The sequence below is a fragment of the Podarcis cretensis genome (assembly GCF_951804945.1).
Source record: "Podarcis cretensis genome assembly, chromosome: 16".
Taxonomy (NCBI): domain Eukaryota; kingdom Metazoa; phylum Chordata; class Lepidosauria; order Squamata; family Lacertidae; genus Podarcis; species Podarcis cretensis.
Window position 1 is genome coordinate 23,187,163 of NC_137186.1, and position 17,993 is coordinate 23,205,155.

The window sequence follows — 17,993 nt, forward strand, 5'->3', positions numbered from 1 at the left end:
TCCTCTCTCCCTGCACCACAAGTATGCACAGAGTCTTCCCTCAAAAGATGGGCAATAAGGAGGTGGTAGAGAATAGCCTTTCATAATCATATTTTAATCCCAAAACTAAGATGAGACACTTCTATGACAAGAGGTTTCTGCAATAAGATGAGACACTTATGACAAGATTATGTAATACTTTTGAATATTTATGCAACCCTCTTGAAACTATTGCTCCAACTGTGGAATTGACAGTATACAACCCCCAAACTCAAAGAAGTAGCCGCATGGTAGGGAATCAGGAGATGAGGTGGAGGCCTGACTCTAAGCTTTAGAATATTACATCTTCCTCTCTTTTTAAAAACAGCAATTAGGAGTACAAGGGTTAAAAGGAAAAGACACGAGGAGAGACATGCAGTAAGTAGTCTACTGAATCGCTCACAGTAAGAATTACAACTGTTCTTACCCTCCAGTGTTCCGGAAGCATTGGGCATTTTTGCAATTTCTAAAAGTTAATATTTTATTCAAATTTAAATAACACATATTGGATTACTAATATGCATGTAAGTTTATCCTTTCTGGTAAATTAGTGCAAAAATTGCTTCCAATCAAAACAATTCCGGCTATCGGCCTGACTCAACCAGCTCTTCACCAACCTCCCTCCATAGGTTCTCAAGCAGCCAACAGCTATTTGCCAGTCACATGACTTCCATTTCCCTTCCTCTTCTACTCTCCCATCACAAGTCACAACCAGTTACACAAGTTCAGATACAGAAGCAACTAAAAGCCATCATGACCATCAGTTCACAGATGCTTCCTTCTTTAAAAAAAGAAGAAGGAAGAAACCTTTTATATTTCCTGAACTGAAGCACAGTCCTTATCACTTACATAACTGAAAAGGGAAAAACTAAAGAAACCACCTTCATGCTACCCAAATACTGTTCTGTAGCCACACAGGAAGTGGTCTGTACACATAAGAATTTTAAGGATTTTTATCTCATTCATGTAAACCTGTGCATAGCTTCTATCACTCTTATTTCCCCATTATAGACAACTTCCTTCACACACACAAAGAGGCCTCTCAAAAAAGAAGGCATTAAAGTTAACTCAGCTCCAGTGTTCCAACACTAACCAATACCCTTCAGATTTCAATGCAATGGTAGCCACAGTTTTCAATACTGAAACATACAATAGGGTCTTAGTGCACTTAAATGACACATGGACAATTCAGGATCTTTAGGAGCTATTCAGATATGCCTAGATTTGGAGAGAAGTTACTGAATTCTGCCAACACAATAAACATTGTCTAAATTAAAAATCTAGCATTTATATAGTATATTTCAGGATTTATAAGACACGGGCCACCTTTCAAACTAAGAAGCACTTCAAGCCTACCGAAAGAAAATTAAAGTAAACACAATGATTAAAAAGTACCTAAAACACTGAACATTAGTCCGCACACACTCAAAACACCAGAACAGCAGCATAAAATTAATCCAGTTATAACCACAAATGCCTGGGAGAAAAGGAAACTGGTTAGCAATGGGATGCCTGCAAGTAAAAGGTGCATCTCAAGGTCAACAAATGAGAATACCTTGCTGTGATATCCTCTGCGATCCTACCTTAGTAACAAAAAGCAATGCTTCATTCAATGACATAAGACAGGGTGGTCCAACGAGCAGTCTGAGGGAAGCCCTTTTTTTTGGTGGCCCTCAGCAACATTTGACACCCTCTCCCAGCCCCGTACCCTGTCAGAGCCTCACACCACCTTCCTAAAGCCTGAAACCTTGTTTAGCCAGCTTTGGGAAGGAAGCACGAGAGCTGAGGGTGGGGGCATCAAATTTTGGCCTTGCTCCTCCTGCCCCCCCGATGTGCAACACAGCAGTGTGCAGCCAACAGGTTCCGTGTCAAAGTACCCTTGTGGCCCACTTTGTATGAAAAGTTGGGCTGTCATGACCTAAGAGCACGGGGAGGAACATATGTGCTAAAAAAAGGGCAGGTGTCTTGAAAGAACTGCTCAGATAAAGCAGGCAGTATATTCCTATAGAGGGAGATGAGCCTGAAAGACAGGGTTTTCTTGTGGCCACCTAGTGACTAGCTCATGGGCAAGGTGAGCATGATTTGAGAAGAAAGAGACTTGGTAGTGCATACTCTCAGCTACCACAATGAGCCAGCTTTTAGCTCTTTTTAAAGGAACAGGATACTTGGTGTTTGTAATTTAGGACTTGTTAGAAACTGTAAGCTGTTGCAGTTGCGAGCATGTTGGAAAACTGTACCCTACTGTGCCAGATGAAATGTCTCTGTGCTTCTCATACGCTAGCTAAGGACAAATGATTATAAATCTATAGATGAAATGCTGGCTGTGCCACTGCAATAAAGAAACAAAGTGATGCAAAGAGTAACTTCATGGGTACATCTACCTGCATGTTTTCTAATCAAGCTTTGACATAATCAACCATACACATAACTGTAACTCAGCGCTTCTGCATTATCAGTAGACTACCCATTTAAAGACCCTACACTATTTAAGAGTTGCTGCAAAGTAGGCAGTCATTTCATAAATGGGGAAACATAGGAAAGTTCTTCCTAGTCACTGTTCTGCCTTTCGCAGTTCATTACGAGATCCTGCAACCCAGTCTAGTTTGGGCAAATTGCACCCATTTGTCTAGATAACTTGTCAATTCCATCAGCTGATTTCTTTTTAAATAGAAGGAAAGTTCAGCCACTACACAATCCAGTATCAAACACCCACTCCCCTGCTATTTGGAGGCAGCACCCATGCAGCTAATTTATTAGAAGACTAAGTAAAAATGCATGGGTATTTTGGAAAATAATAACACCTGCAATTTATAACAGCAATATATGGCAAACCAAAAGCTAAGGTGAAGCCCAATAAAAGTTGGATAGAATGACCATTCACAGAACCCTGTACTTCCTTGGTCAGCATAACCATTGCTATACTTTGAGAAGTTCTTGAAGGACAGTAACACTGGCTCTACTGCTCACTTCCACTTGCACAAAGCCACAAGCAGAGAGCTCTTTGACATCTTCCTCCCCAATTCAAGAGCAAAACTTTGGCAGAGTTCATTTCTTAGTGCCCAATTGCTCTACTCACTCCCTTTTCATTGGATTTTGGCACAGGAGTGAGCAGCTGAAGTACAAAAGACACTCTGTCACCGGCTGCATTCACATGTGAAAGTAAGCCATAGTTAGTGGATGACTGTGTAAATGGTTCCCACTGTAGTCCTCCTCTAGTGCGACCAACTATGACCCTGGCTTGCCATTAAATTCTAACATGGGGGAGCTATGGTTTGTTGCAAACAATCCACAGTGTGAAGCTAAAGTTTGTTCTTGGTTTTCCCATCATAGCTTGTTTTAGCAAAACAAGTCACAAGCTCATGGTTAGCTGTTCCCACTTGCAAGATAGAGAAGGAGAAATGTGGTAGCAATCTGCATTCCTGATATACCGTTAACCATGGATTACTGAACAGCTGGCACTTGGACTCAAGAAGCATTTTGCCTACATTTTATGTAGAAACCTAAGGAACATGCATTTATTAATTGCCCTTCCTCCAGAAGGAGTTCAGGGCAATTTTCAGCAAAGGTAAAAACATAAGGCCACAGGGATTGTTACTATTAGGAAAGAGGAGTTTAAAATGTTATTTGCTTGTGTAAACAGTGGCAGAAGTGGCCAAAGTGAGTAATGAAAGGGGGATTCTTACAAGCTATGCCAAGGACCAAATAGGAAGCCACAGGAGGTCAGATTGCAACTCCCCCAAGCTGCCATTTTTTTATCCTCACTATACTATTTCATCAAGGCTTTGTCACAGAAATAGTTTTGACAGTTAAAGCAAAAAAAAAAGTTATCTACAGGAATCCCAGTTTTGCTGTCGTCTACATGCAACCACATTCCTTCCACTGAAAATCATGGAAGACTAAACATAAGTTGTTATACAACCAATGCCTATGGATCACTATCAAACTATATTCCAGGATCAAAAGGGAGGGGGGAACCTAAGAAATAAATAGTTATATCCAAGATTAAGTGATCAAAGTACACAGCACCAAGAAAAGGAGGAAGTGCTAGCAACAAAGCAGGATGGCCAAAGAGCCATACACAGAATTATTTGAACAAAAATATGCACAGCTGAAATAGAGTCTCACTAATACAAACACAGGGAAATGACCACAGAATTAGTTCTAGAATAATCTGCCTTCTTATGAAATGAAGCCAATATAGAAAAGTAAATACATAGGATTAAAGTCCTGATGCTTGAATTACTTGCCATACTTCTAATGCATCACAGAACAGGTACTTTGTAATAGAATACAGGCTACAAGGGATGAGAGTAGCATGTAAATAAACAAGCCCTACTTTATTTCTGCAAGAGCATTTCTAGGTCTACGTTTAAAGAGATGAGCATGGTACTTAGTAAAGCTGCAATATAAATGGATTTACCTTCAACCCATCAGAAACTCGCTGCATTACCACTTTTACCTCCAGGCTAAAGTTAAGCTATGGCATGAAAACTGCTCTCACGGCCAAAGCTTTTAAAACAAACTACATACCCATGGTTTACATCTCTCACTGACCACCACTAACCCAGCCTTTGCTTTACTGCCAATACCTTCCCTCCCCATAGAGCACCAGTTCCCTGCAATTGAGCACAACTTCTTTCACTCCCTAACTCTCCACACACGGTGTCACTGCTGCCCCTCCTTCATCCTTCTTATCCAAACTTCACAGTGTCATTCCACGCCCACAAGTATAAGTAGTTTACATCTTTACCTAATGTTATACTCCAAGTTAGCTATGTAACGTGGGCGTTTTGATATTGACTACATATCCATTTGCTTCTGCAACCTTTCACAGCTGATTCACAGGATCCAAGATGCCATCTAACACAAACATACCTTAAACAGGCTTGTTGCATACTCTTGTACAGCTTTCCACCTCTCTCCAAGCTGTTACTCCCGCTTGGCTGCTCCCTCACACTGCCCCCCAATTATTTCCTCTCATCTGCACCCCACACTGAGTTGCCACACTCACATTGTTGCTGCCACAGCTACATCTACCCTCAAACTATTTTGGGGCTCCCTTCACACCTGACACTACTCCACCCATCCCGGACTCCTCACATTTCGCTCCCTCTTCTCAAGCTATTCAACACTCTGGGGGTTGCCCCCTTAACCAACCTTTCTCTTTTGCACTGAGGATCCCTCATAATTGGCTGGCTCACTGTTGAAGGAATACATATTGTTAACTCTCCTAAGTTGCCCTCCTCCCTTCTTTTGCTTTTCTTCAAGCAAGGTCCAAGCATACCCACCCACCGGTAGCTTCCATAACCTGCACCGATAGGAAACCTTTCCCCCCTCTGCACCATACCTTCACTTCAAAAGGCCTTCATTTGATTTCTTGGCACTTGTCTCCCAACCTCTGCCTCTCCCTCAACTCCTTCTTCCACCTCATGCCCTTCTCATCTGACATTGCTATCAGGGAGAAAGTGTAGAGCCAGTGTGGTGTAGTGGTTAAGAGCAGTGGACTTGTAATCTGGTGAACCGGGTTCGATTCCCCGCTCCTCCACATGCAGCTGCTGGGTGACCTTGGGCTGGTCACACTTCTTGAAGTCTCTCAACCCCACTCACCTTACAGAGTGTTTGTTGTGGGGGAGGAAGGGAAAGGAGAATGTTAGCCACTTTGAGACCCCTTAGGGTAGTGATATCAAATCCAAATCCAAAGTGGAAAAGAGTCCCCACATCTACCCCTAGGGCAGGGTTTCCCAAACTTGTGTCTCCAGCTGTTTTTGGATTACAATTCCCATCATCCCTGACCACTGGTCTTGCTATCTAGGGATGATGGGAGTTGGGTCTCCAGCTGTTTGTGGACTACAAGTTTGGGAAACCCTCCTCTAGGGACATAGGAAGTTGCCTTATGGAGTCTGGCCATCAGTCCTCCTGGCTCAGTAGTGTCCACACTGGCTGATAGCAGCTCTTCAGGGCCTTGGGCAGAGACCCTTTCCCAGCCCAACCTGGAGATGCTGGGGCTTGAATCTGAAACATTCTGCATGTGAAGTATGTGCTCTATCACTGAGCCACCCCTCATTCCCCTACAGGTTTCCCTTTCACCTGACATTACCTCCGTTCTTACAGCATTAAGGAGGACTTCTATCTGGCACACTCCCCTCCAAATTCTTTAACCCTTTCATCCCACCTGCAGTTCCACCTCACATACGTACCCATCCATTTTTCATCCCTTTCTCTCTTCTCTTCAACTTCCTTCCTCATCAGTGTACTCCCTTCAATCAGACAGACTCCTCTTTGCATTGCGGTGGGGAATTCTTCACATCTACCTGCCTATTCTTAAGCTACTCCCCATATTCTTCCAACCTGCATCTCCTCTCAACCTCCCAACAGATTCCTCTATCATCTGACATTTTCTCACCCTACTATATTGGGGGAAGATTCCTTTCATTATTATTATTTTTTAACTCATACTTATATTTCAAATTATTTCCCAGCCACCTTTCAGGTAGTCTTCCCAAGGACAGCTGACCTTAATGACCTTCTCTATGACAGCTGCAAAATTGTGGAATTCCCTCCCCACAGAGGTGTATCTAGTTTCTTCACTATACAACTATCAATGAAGGCTGATGGCGCACTTATCTGTGCTGGCATTTGACACCTGAGATGTGTGTTTTCAGGTCCCACTCTATTCCTGTGACTATATTCTGTTTTAACTATTTGAATTTTAAATTGTTGTAACCCGCCCTGTAACCTGTTGGTGAAGGGCAGGCAACAAATTTAACAATAATGAAGAGGATGATGTTTCTCCTCCAGACTCTTTCCCTCTCTTAGTACTCTCTCACCCCCAAACTTGTTTTCCCCACCATTATCTCTCTCCCAGTCACACAATTCCTCCTCTCTTCTCCCTCCCTCTCAAGTGACACTTTCCTTTTCAGCTGATGGTGTTCACATATGCTCCCTTCTTCTCTCCAACTATTCACACCACCACCTGGTGTCCCACCCCACTTATGACCCGCACGTGGTTTTTTTTGGGGGGGGGATACAAGGGTATGTAGCACCAGCACCTTTTTTCTAAAATAAAAACACTGGTTAAAAGTGTGGAACTTAATGTAGCAACTTCATGGTGAGTTCTGGCACCTCTTTTTCTAGAAGAAAAGCACTGACCCCCAACCCATGTCTCTATCTGCCTTCCTCCAACTTGCTCCTTTTGCATTAACCCACTTGATCTCATTTCCTAACTCCCAATAGTGTGTGTCTGTCCCTCCTGCCTTTGCAGCCTTCCTCTCTCCAACGTACCCGCTGGCCTGCTTTCCCCTCCAATTGCTCATAAATCCAGCAAAGTCCAGGGTTCGCACCCCACATACACCCTGCCATTTCTTTCTCCCTCTTTTGAGTTTCCAAACTTATTCTCCCACCTGTGTGTCCCTCCCTGCCTTCCCCATCCTAGCATCCCACCCTGCCCTCACATCATTTGCCCCTCTAACCCCTCTCCCCAAAGTCCTAGGGTCCCACCCCGCACATACCCTTCCCCATTTCTCCTTCTCAACTCCCCCACCAAATGTTCCCCTTATTCTCCCACCCTTCACACACAACTTCCCCCATTTAAGTCTCTGGCTATCGGCCTCCCCTTCCTTCCCGTCTTCTCACTTGCCATCTTCCCTCTGACCCTCTCCCTCCCTACCATCGTCCTCCGACCCTCCACACACCCCACACCAGGGGGGACAACCTGAATAAAATATTGGCGGCGGGGGGAGGGGGGGAGGCGGGTAATCCCTGCCCTGCATAATTGATCACAGGACATGGCACACGCACACCATTTGAATGGCAATGCCCATCAAGTTGGGGGGGGGGGGCTCAAATATTTTAGCGGGTGTGTGTGTGTGTGTGTGTGTGGAAAGTGACCTCAGACCCTAGCAGTTGGCTCCTATGCAAAATTCATCCTGGGGTCCCACCCCATATATCCTTTCCCTCCAGCTGCTCTCCAACCCCCCTTTATTGGAGAAAGGAATAATAATAACAACAACAACAACAGCAACAGATAGGGAGGGACCACAGGACTTTTTTGCGCCCGCTTTTTCCACCTGACACTTCTCCCCCCCCCCATCTCCGTCGCTTCCCCCTCCCTCCACGTCGTTTCTCCACAGCTGCCTCCTTTCCCTCCCGAAGCGCTTCTTTTCTAAACTCCCCTCAGAGTCCGGTTCTCCGCTGCTGCTGCTTTCACTTCCACCCTCTCGGAAGACTTTCCTCCCCGATAATGGGGGGGGGGGAGAGAGAAGGGGAGAGAAAGAGGTGCGGGGTCCCTTCCCCCATTCCTCCCCCTCAGCTTCTTCTCCACGCCCGACTCTCTTCCTCGCCCCCTCAGGCTTCCTCCCCTCCCGCTGCCACCGACGCCTGAGGGGAAATAAGCAGCTCTCCCCGGTCAAGAGAGCCCGACTCCTCCGGACGGGGAAAAGTTATTCGGCGCCCTCCGGCCCCGGCAACCCCCGCTGAGCCAACCCCAGCCTGAGCAAGGGGGGGGAGAGAAAGGGATGGGGCGACCGGCGCGCTTCAACCCACCTCGCTCGGCTCCTGCTGCCGCCGCTGCCGTCACCGCTTCTCCGCCTGAGGTGCGGTTCCTGCTCCTCTCGTCAGGCGCGGCCAACCGCGTTCGATCGCCTCGGCGCTCGGCTACGCAGCCTGGTCGACCTCGGGGTGAGCCTGGCCTCGTCGCCTTCGCAGTCGTCGGGCTCGCGTCGTCGGCCGTCGGCTCGTTCGGCCTACCCTCCTCGTGGGGGCGGGGAAGGGGGAGGAGCAGGGCCGGCGGAGGGCCAATGAGGATCTGGAACGGACTTCCGCATTCCAGTAGAAGGGAATGGAGAGTTCTTTCCCGTGGGCCGGGCAATAGCGGTTGGTTGCGTTGGAGAGGAGGCTGAGGATGGGCTGGGAAGAATTGAACTGGTTTAGGATTTATTTATTATATACTCTGTGTGTGTGTGTGTGTATACACACTGTATATCCATCCCACGTTTCCTCTATGGAGCTCAAGGATTATGGTTACCAGATTTTTTTCAATGAATCCAGTGACCCTTTTTTTTTTTTAAGCTGAGTAGCAACAGGGACGTGGGTGGCGCTGTGGGTTAAACCACAGAGCCTAGGACTTGCCAATCAGAAGGTCAGCAGTTCAAATCCCTGCGACGGGGTGAGCTCCCTTTGCTTGGTCCCTGCTCCTGCCAACCTAGCAGTTCGAAAGCACATCAAAGTGCAAGTAGATAAATAGGTACCACTCTGGCGGGAAGGTAAATGGCATTTCTGTGCGCTGCTCTGGTTCGCCAGAAGCGGCTTAGTCATGCAGACCACATGACCCGGAAGCTGTACACCGGCACCCTCGGCCACTAAAGCGAGATGAGCGCCACAACCCCAGAGTCGGTCATGACTGGAGCTAATGGTCAGGGGCCCCTTTACCTTTACCTAGCAACAGGGAGTCTGTAGTGGGGATGGTGAGGCCCCTGGGTCCAAGCACACATGCATATTATATAAAGGTGCAAAGCCCTTCTTTCACACCCTGTGAAACATAAATGCTCTGAGATTTAAAAAACTGGGCAACGGCGCGCCAGCAACTCCCGAGCCTCCCCCATCTCCTGCCCCCTTCCCCCTTTGTTTTGACTGATGGGGGAGGCTTGGGAGTTGCTGGCTCTGGGCTGCTGAGCCTGCAGCCGCCACGTTTCCCGGAGACAGATTTGCAAATCTGGGGACATTCCGGGGATGGAATTTGTCTGGGAACAGATTTGCAAATCCGGGGACTGTCCCTGGGAACGGGATGTCTAGTAAACCACTCAAAGTGGTGTGCATGGTTATTCCCTGCCTTATTTTATCCTCACAACAGCCCCATGAGGTAAGCTAGGGCAAAAGCTAGTGATTGGCCCAAGGTCACCCAGTGAGTTTCATGGCTGAGTGGGATTTGAAACCTGTCCTCCCAGGTTTTAGTCCAACACTTTAACCACTACACCACACTGGCTCTAATTAAATACTGACACTGTAGGCTGCAAACCTCCTAAGACTTATGCATCACTTTTCACTACTCTTAAAAGTTCCCTGCAAACTTGCTGTAAGGTTTTCTTCTTGTAATAAAATGATAAAGATATAGGAAATAATATAAATAAATAGTTCCTGGGATAGAAGAAGATAAACTGCATGTATTTTTTTGTAACCAGTGTGTTAGCTCTTCAGAATGTGACTTAACTCTAGCTTCCTGTCTGAGCATAGCCACTTTGCTGAATACTACTTCTTCTTCTTCTTCTTCTTCTTCTTCTTCTTCTTCTTCTCCCACCCATCTGGCTGGGTTTCCCCGCCCACTCTGGGTAGCTTCCAGCAAAATATAGAATGGGGTCCTGTGTTTGTACTAAAATATCAGTTTTGCAACAGTAAGGAAAAGGTAAAGGACTTCCGGTCGGCGCCAGCGCTTAATGGCGGTCCGAGCCTCGAGCTCCGAGGCAGGACTGCTTCGCTAGTTCGGGTCTTACCCGCTACGGCAAGCGGGGGACCCCTAAAATCACAGGCGCGGAGCCTGTGAACAAAGGAGATTCGGTGGGCACCTTTCGCGCCCCCCGGCACTGTGAGGTAAGCGCGGTGCTGAGAGTCGTCACCCAGCTAGCGGAGTGAAGCCGCGTCGCCATGAGCGGAGAGCGCCGATTCCTTCCTGCAATTGGAATTTGACCACAGCACCCGTGAGTAAGATTGAAAAAGTAACGGGACATTAAATAAGAAATTCGGCTGAAAACGGGAAAGGCATAAATTAAGGAAGTCTGCCTCCCCGGAGCTGCATGAGAAATAAAGCAACGAAAATCAAGCTGCATTTGAAGGGAACCCTTCTTTTTTTTTTAAGCTGTCAAACTGACATCGGACTTAAAACTTCCCCCCAGATCGGCAGGAGAAGGGGGGAAGGGATCGGGACATTGTTAACCTGCTGGAAAATTATTGGAAAATTAAGACCTTCCATTGCCAAACCCCCCTAGGTCGGGCTGCCCAAATAAGACACCGGGATGTGGACTGTCAAATTTTGCGAAGTGGGGGTTTGCTCGTAACAAAGTTACCGGACCTTAGATTTACCCTGTTGCATTTTGGCTACACAGAAGATAGAGACGTTGCGGTTTGGATATTGGAAACTTTTGGCTACTGTTATACTTCCTTGCTTCTTTGTTTTTCTTTATCCTTGCCACTTGGATACAATTGAATGCTCCCTCTAGAGGGCTTTAAGTGAATCTGTTGCAATTGGAAAAGTAACAGTGGGATTTTCCACTTAGAAATCAACTCTGTGAGAACGACCTTGAGGATATGAGTGCCCCTACAGAAGAGATAGTAACAAGGCAGAAAGCAAAACAATCTCAAAAGAAAAGGGGCTCTATATCAGGAACTGTTCCAGCTGCACAGGAAAAAACACCAGCTTCTATGGATCCTATGACTCAGGCACTACTTAAAATAAATCAATCCCTGGAAGCATTGACAAAGCTATCGACAGAGAACTCTAAAAAATTAACAGAGTTGACAACAAGATTGGATGTGAATACAGCTAGTGTAAAATCTAACACAGATTCTATAAATAGATTAATCCAGGAAAATTCAGAAACACGAAAGATTGCAGAAAGTGCAAAAACAACGGCTGAAGAGACAAGGGAAAAGTTTGGGCCTATTATTAAAAAAGTGAATGAGCATGATGCAGCCCTCTCCTTATTGGAACTTCAACGTAAAGAGAAGAACCTAAAACTTAGATTGGTGCCTGAAGGGGAAGGGGACAACCTTGTGCAATTCCTTACAGAGAACATTATAGCTTTTTGGCAGGAGGAATGGGAGGAAGAAGATGAATTTGAGATAACAACAGCCTTTCGACTGGGCAGAAAGCAGGATAAAAAACCAAGGGATTGCCTAATCACATTGAGATCAAAAGAAGAAAGAGATAAAATATTGAATCTGCATTATCAAAAGGCACTGGTGATCCAAAATTGTCAAATACAGATTTTTAAGGACATTCCCAAATACATTTTAGAGGTGAGAACATATTACAAAAGCCTAGCAGATTTGCTGAAGAAAAACACCATACCATTCAGATGGGAGTTTCCACAAGGACTGTCCTTTAACTTTAAAGGAAGAAAGATTAAAATAAAAACAATTCAGGACAAAGAACAATTTCTGGAGAGATACTTGGAGGATTTGCAGAAAGGAACTGTGGAGGAGAGGGAACCACCTGATATAGCAAATCTGTCATTTGGACTTTTACCACCACCATCGGAGGAAGAGCAGAAGCTTGGAGCAGTTGGAGGAACAGCTACTTAAATACAAAATGTCTCTGCAACTTCTTAGTTGGAACTGTAATGGCTTGAACCTTCCTCGGAAAAGACGACAGGTTTTTCACATTTTGAAGAAAGAACAATTAGATATAATATGTTTGCAAGAAACCCATATTGCCAGGATACATAGGAAATTACTGACAAATAAGAGACTTGGTCAAGAATTTATCTCATCAGACAAAGTAAAGAAAAGAGGTGTGGTGATCTATGCAAAGGAAAAATTGGCTCCAAAATTGATATTTAAAGATGAACAAGGAAGATACCTGGCAATTGAAATACAAATTCAAGGAGAAAAGTTACTAATTGTTGGAGTTTATGCCCCAAATGAGGGGAAGGCTGAATTCTTTAGGAAGTTGCATGAGACATTAGTTGACTTTTTAGATTATAAAATCCTAATGATGGGAGATATGAATGGAGTTGTCTCAACAAACATGGATAAAGCACAGAGACAAGTGATTTCAAAAGAAGGGAGATTACCAAAGATCTTTTTCGAAATGACTGAAACAATGGATTTGATTGATATCTGGAGAACAAGGAATCCTCTAGAGAGAGAGGGAACTTTCTTCTCTGAAGCAAAAATGACATGGACAAGAATAGACCAAATTTGGATTTCTAGCAGTCTGGCGTCAAGAACAAAAAAAGTAGAAATATGTCCAAAAACATGCTCCGACCATAATGCGGTGAAGATGGAGATGAAACTAACAACAACTGGATCTTTTAGATGGAGAATGAATGACACCCTATTTAAGGATGAAGAGATCCACAAGAAGGCCCTTAAAACATTAAAAGACTATTTTGAGATCAACAGGAAAACAGATGTGGAAAAAAGAATAATTTGGGACGCAAGCAAAGCCGTGATGCGAGGTTTCCTAATTCAACAAAATTCTATAAAGAGGAAGCAACAAAATGAGAAGAAGGAAAATTTTTTAGAAAAAATAAAAGAAGGAGAGAAGAAGCTGAGGTCCAAACCAAAGTCCCATGAGATTTTGAGAGAAATAAAGTTTTATCAGATGCAATACATGGAGCTCATGAACCAACAAATAGAATGGAAGATAAAGCAAATGAGACAAAGAACTTTTGAATCAGCGGATAAATGTGGGAAACTTCTGTCATGGCAACTGAAAAAAAGGCAGAAAATGAATACTGTAACAAGTCTAGAAATGGATGGAAAAATTATCCACAAATCCAATGAGATAAACAATTGTTTTCAAAGTTTTTTTAAGAAATTGTATGCACAAGGGCCAATCAATGAACAAGAAATAGAAGAATTCATCAGAAAATATGGTCTACCAAAAATTTCAGAACAAAGTAAAAGGATCTTAAATGAGGAAATAACAGAACAAGAAATAGAGGGTGCCATTCAAAATATGAAATTGGGAAAATCACCAGGACCAGATGGTCTGACGGCTAAATACTACAAAATGCTGAAAGAATGGTTGATACAACCATTGAAGGAAGTCTGCAATGAAATTTTGAAGGGGAAAAAGGCACCTGAATCGTGGAAAGAGGCTTTCATTTCACTTATACCGAAAACAGAGACTGAGAAGAACCAGGTTAAAAACTACCGCCCTATATCTTTACTCAATGTGGATTACAAAATTTTTGCAGACATTCTGGCAAAAAGATTGAAAAGAGTGTTGACAGAAGAGATTCATAAGGACCAAACAGGCTTTCTCCCAGGTAGACATATGTCAGACAATGTGAGGAACATTATAGACATTTTGGAGCTGCTGGATGTTGACATTAACAGGAAAGCAGTTCTGATTTTTGTGGACGCGGAGAAAGCCTTTGACAATATCTGTTGGACTTTTATGAAAAAGAATCTCCAAGGGATGGGGGTAGGCCAAGGCTTTGAAAACGGTATAGGTGCAATATATTCTCAACAAAAGGCTAAGTTAATTGTAAACAATGTGGTAACAGAAGAAATACCCATAGAAAAAGGTACACGGCAGGGTTGCCCAATATCCCCTTTGCTTTTTATATCAGTCCTGGAGGTTTTGTTAAACATGATTAGAAAAGACCAGTTGGTTAAAGGAGTTCAGGTCGGAGCTAGACATTACAAATTAAGAGCATTTGCAGATGACCTAGTATTGACTTTGCAACAGCCAGACACTAGTACTAAAAGAGTATTAGAATTAATTGAAATATTTGGTCGAGTAGCAGGTTTTAAATTGAATAAACAAAAAACGAAAGTGTTGGAAAAAAATTTAACAATGGAAGAAAGAGAGAGTTTTCAAAATGAAACAGGCTTGGAAATAACAAAAAGGGTAAAATACCTGGGGGTAAATTTAACATCTAAAAATGTGAACTTATTTAAGGATAATTATGAAAAATGTTGGTCAGAAGTTAAAAAGGATTTGGAAATATGGTCAAGGTTGAAACTTTCCTTGTTAGGCCGAATTGCTACTATTAAGATGAATGTATTGCCTAGAATGTTGTTTTTATTCCAGACGTTGCAGATTGTGGATAAGATGGACTGTTTCAAGAAGTGGCAGAAAGATATATCAAAATTTATCTGGCAGGGCAAAAAGCCCAGAATTAAATTTAAGATTTTAACTGATGCAAAGGATAGAGGGGGGTTTGCCCTGCCGGACTTAAGACTTTATTATGAATCAGCAGCTTTCTGCTGGTTGAAGCACTGGCTACTTCTTGAGAATGCTGACATCTTGGATCTGGAAGGGTATGACAATAGTTTTGGCTGGCATGCATACTTATGGTACGACAAGGTAAAGGTGTACAAAAGTTTTAAAAACCATATTGTAAGGAAAGCATTGTATAACGTTTGGATTAGATACAAAGATTTGTTGGAAAGTAAAACCCCTAGGTGGGTGTCACCAATGGAAGCTAGGGAAGTAAAAAAGCTTAATATGGATTCTAAATGGCCAAAATATCATGAGATTTTAGAATACGACGGTGAAAGGGTGAAACTTCAGAGTTATGAGAAACTAAAGCCTAAGGTTCGAGATTGGTTGCATTACCATCAGATAAATGAGACGTTCAAACAGGACAGGAAAATAGGATTTCAGAAAGAGAAGTCAAAACTAGAAACAGAATTATTGGAACCCAATACTAAGAACTTATCAAAAATGTATAACTTGCTGTTAAAATGGAATACACAGGATGAAATGGTGAAATCAGCTATGATTAAATGGGCACAAGATATCGGTCATGATATTATGTTTGCTGACTGGGAACAGTTATGGACCACCGGTATTAAATTTACTGAATGTAATGCCTTAAAGGAAAATATTATGAAAATGATTTACCGGTGGTACATGACCCCAGTCAAGCTTGCAAAAATATACCATTTGCCTAGTAATAAGTGTTGGAAATGTAATGAGACTGAAGGCACTTTCTACCACCTTTGGTGGACCTGCCCAAAGGTTAAAGCTTTCTGGGAAATGATCTATAATGAAATTAAGAAGGTCCTTAAGTGGACTTTTCCTAAGAATCCAGAGGCTTTCCTTTTGGGCATGGTGGGCCAAGTGGTGCCAAGGAAGGATAGGATTTTCTTTATGTATGCCACTACAGCAGCAAGAATTCTACTGGCAAAGTATTGGAAGACGCAAGAACTACCTACTCTGGAAGAATGGCAAACAAAGGTGATTGACTTTATGGGACTGGCCGAGATGACGGGCAGAATCCGGGACCAGGGGAAAGAGACAATGGAAGAGGACTGGAAGAAATTCAAAATATATCTTAAAAATAATTGCAAAATTGAGGAGTGCTAAGATGTCAGGGGGTAAGAAGTAAAGAATTGCAGCAATAAATAATAATAAAAAAAACACTTAAGAAATTTTGTATGAAAGGGAATTAAGATAATGGACCTAAGGGTTGCTAAAGAATTATTAAACAAGGATGCAGGGATGGGGAGGTATGGGGAAGTCAAAGAAAGAAGGGAATGAACTGATGAGCTCGAAGTTGTATTGTTTTATATTGTTCTTTATTATTTGTGTGGAAAATTAATAAAAATTATTATAAAAAAAGAAAAGGTAAAGGTAAAGGTACCCCTGCCCGTACGGGCCAGTCTTGACAGACTCTGGGGTTGTGCGCCCATCTCACTTAAGAGGCCAGGGGCCAGCGCTGTCCGGAGACACTTCTGGGTCACGTGGCCAGCGTGACATCGCTGCTCTGGCCAGAGCCAGAGCCAGAGCCAGAGCCGCACACGGAAACGCCGTTTACCTTCCCGCTGGTAAGCGGTCCCTATTTATCTACTTGCACCCGGAGGTGCTTTCGAGCTGCTAGGTTGGCAGGCGCTGGGACCGAGCAGCGGGAGCGCACCCCGCCGCAGGGATTCGAACCGCGACCTTTCGATCGGCAAGTCCTAGGCGCTGAGGCTTTAACCCACAGCGCCACCTGCGTCCCATTTTGCAACAGTAGTATCTTGCAAATTCAGCTAAAATGGGTATATTTCTAAATGTGGAAGTACATATATATTATACACACACACATACACACAAACATGTAGTCAAAGCAGCTTGTACGTTTTGTTTAAGAAACACTGAAAAAACACATTAAGAAGATACTAACTGGAAAGCCCCCTGGATTTCTTAAAAAATAAGCTGTTATACTGAGTCAGATCATTGATCCATCTCACTCCATATTGTCTTCTACACTGACTGGCAGAAGACAATATGGAACGAGATGGACCAGAGAGTATAGGAGAGGAGTGTTCTCCTGTGCTTGGGTCCTGCTTGCAGGTTTGTTATAGAAATATGGGTGGCCACTGTGAGAACAGGGTGCTACACTAGATGGTAAAGGTAAAAAAAATGTAGTATAAACACTGACAACTAGGAAATGCTGCCCTGTGAGTGCTACAGTTGGCTAACAGCTTTTACCAAAGGTGTCATGGGCTTTGAAGACACTCAAACTCAGGACGCAAGGGAGAAACATGCTAAGAGGAAGGCATGCTTGGCTAATCCACACCATGACCAGCTTCCGCCCAGAAATGTTCCCACTGTGGAAGGACACGTGGATCCAGAATTGGCCTCCACAGCCACTTACGGACTCATTGTTAAAACCGTGTTTATGGAAGACAATTTTACTCGGCTACGAGTGATTGCCGAAGAAGAACACTAGATGGGCCATTGGCCTGATCCAGCATGTTTTCATGTCCTCGGTGCAATCTCTAGCATCTTCAGGTAGGGCTGGGGAATGTCCCCTGCCTGCAACCCAGCAATCTGTTCTCACAGCGGCCAACAAGATGCCTGTAGGAAACCTGCAAGCAGGGTCCAAACACAAAAGCATGCTCCTCTCCTGTGATTTATAGAAATTGGCTTTCAAAAGAATTCCTGCCACCAGCTCTGGAACTAGAGCATAGCTGTCATGGCTAGTAGGCATTGAGAGCCTTCTGCTTAAAATTCAAATCCTGTTTTAAAGCTGTTCAAGTTAATGGTCATCACATCACTGCCTCCTGTGGGAGCAAGTTCCATCATTTAACTGAAGTACTTTATTGGTCTTGAACCTTCCAGCATTCAGCTTCATAAGATGTCCATGGATTCTAGTGCTATGAGAGCCACTTTCTCCATGGCATGCATAATTTTATAAACTTGTATCATGTCCCAACAGACCTTCTGCATGCAAAGCATATGCTCTGCATCAGAGGTTCTTAAGAAAAGAAGGAGCAAGAAATAACTTCTGCCTTTAGGATAGGCACACCTGTTCACCATG

At 43.8% G+C, this 17,993-nt stretch overlaps 1 protein-coding gene and 1 long non-coding RNA gene across 3 annotated transcripts in view; one reads left to right on the top strand and one right to left on the bottom strand.

Moving 5' to 3' along the window:
• The window catches only part of TAOK3 (TAO kinase 3), a 125,546-nt gene extending 116,846 nt beyond the window's left edge, over positions 1-8,700 (bottom strand). For both annotated transcript variants that reach the window (XM_079956572.1, XM_079956570.1), the window contains exon 1: positions 8,560-8,700. The gene's annotated coding sequence lies outside the window, so the exon portion shown is untranslated. The remainder of the gene's footprint in view (positions 1-8,559) is intronic.
• LOC307205127 overlaps positions 1-17,993 on the top strand; it is a 144,443-nt gene that overhangs the window by 69,378 nt on the left and 57,072 nt on the right. The window lies entirely within an intron of this gene.